General features: G+C 33.4%; 1 long non-coding RNA gene across 1 annotated transcript in view; it reads left to right on the top strand.

The window, feature by feature from the left end:
* The window catches only part of LOC106884268 (uncharacterized), a 101,988-nt gene that overhangs the window by 70,333 nt on the left and 30,109 nt on the right, over positions 1-1,546 (top strand). The window contains exon 2 of the long non-coding RNA XR_008265090.1: positions 856-952. This is a non-coding gene — a long non-coding RNA (uncharacterized LOC106884268). The remainder of the gene's footprint in view (positions 1-855; positions 953-1,546) is intronic.

The raw sequence follows: 1,546 nt of genomic DNA, 5'->3' as shown, positions 1-1,546 counted from the left end.
CATGGGAGGGCAGGGAAAACTTTATATTTTATCTTTAAACTAGTTTCAATCGTTAGATTGTGGCCATTCTGGGGCACCGCTTTGAAAGCTTTCGTCGAAACATTTCTTTTTTTCTTAAGCTTGGAACTTATTCTATGTGTATGTCTTATGGTGTATTGCTAAGTCACGGTCACGTGAATACACCAATGCCGCTTGTCACGCACACGCACACACACATATATATATACGACAGGATTCTTTCAGTTTCCGTCTAACAAATCCACTCACAAAGCTTTGGTTGGTTTGGGAGCTATAGTAGAAACCACTTGCCCAAGGTGCCACGAAGTGGGACTGAACCCGGAACCATGTGGTTGGGAAGCAAACTTCTTACCACACACCCACGCCTGCACCTATATATTTATCCATTTATATTTATATATTCTTAATATTTTGTGTAGATATACTGTAATTCGCTCAGGGTGTTTATTAATGTGATTTTTATATTTTTCAGAAAATTATAATTTTGAACATTTCGTTTGTATTTGGTTTGCAGCAATCGTAGTGTGAACTTGTGTGCTGAAACATTTTGTTGTATATGGGGCGGGTAATTATGTCAATAAACACATACACTGGCTATATTTCACTTCCTTTATTATTTTTCACTTGGTAAATGGTCAACCACTTGACAAATAAAAAAGCAGAATAGAACCAGTAGCGTATGTTTATTAATGCTGTAATGACCCACCCGGTATACAACAAAATATTTCGAATGTCTCTGCTGTACATAAGTTACAACGCTTTCTGTTTACCATAGTGAAAACCCGCTCTATTGATGAAGCTTCGTTTTATATCACATGCTGTCTATCTACTTTTCAGAGCACGTATAAAGGAGGATAATGAAGTGTCTTTACAACTGTTAATGTTATGAAATACAAAGATATACTGGTTGCTGAGCGTTTTGAACGTGTTTGAAGTAAGTCATATATATATTATATATTTGTTGCGTTGTGAAATTATATAATGTATATGTATACTATGTATATATATTTGCATATGTACATATGTATGTATGTATGTATGTATGTATCTATCTATCTATCTATCTATCTATCTATCTAGAATTTTATTTCATTTATTTTATTTTGTAGGCAATTAGATTCAAGTGAGCAATTCTTTTGATATTTAAAATAGCACATGCGGATGGATTACTTAGTCATAGATCTGTTCATTTTACATATATTTTCTATATTTCTTTCTCTATTCATTATTATTTTATAGTCACTCATACATTTCCACAAAATCCCTTCTGAGTTTTATGAGATAACTGGTCTTTTATCTTTTGACATACAAACATATATCTGGAAATAATGACAACATTTTCCCCCATGTTTGATTATCCCTTATTTCTAGTGTACAGGTGCAGCGTCGAAACGTTTCATTTTTATTATATATTTATATTTTAGCATTTACTCTGCTCATCTAAGCCGATTCCTTTGTATAAAATGTGAGTGACTTACTGCTACAACTTAAAGTGTGGGTTTGTGTGTGCCTGCGCGTGTGTATATAT

The sequence above is a fragment of the Octopus bimaculoides genome, chromosome 10 (genome assembly GCF_001194135.2).
Source record: "Octopus bimaculoides isolate UCB-OBI-ISO-001 chromosome 10, ASM119413v2, whole genome shotgun sequence".
Taxonomy (NCBI): domain Eukaryota; kingdom Metazoa; phylum Mollusca; class Cephalopoda; order Octopoda; family Octopodidae; genus Octopus; species Octopus bimaculoides.
Note: the sequence above shows the minus strand (reverse complement) of the source record. Positions and strands in the feature narration are given on the sequence as shown.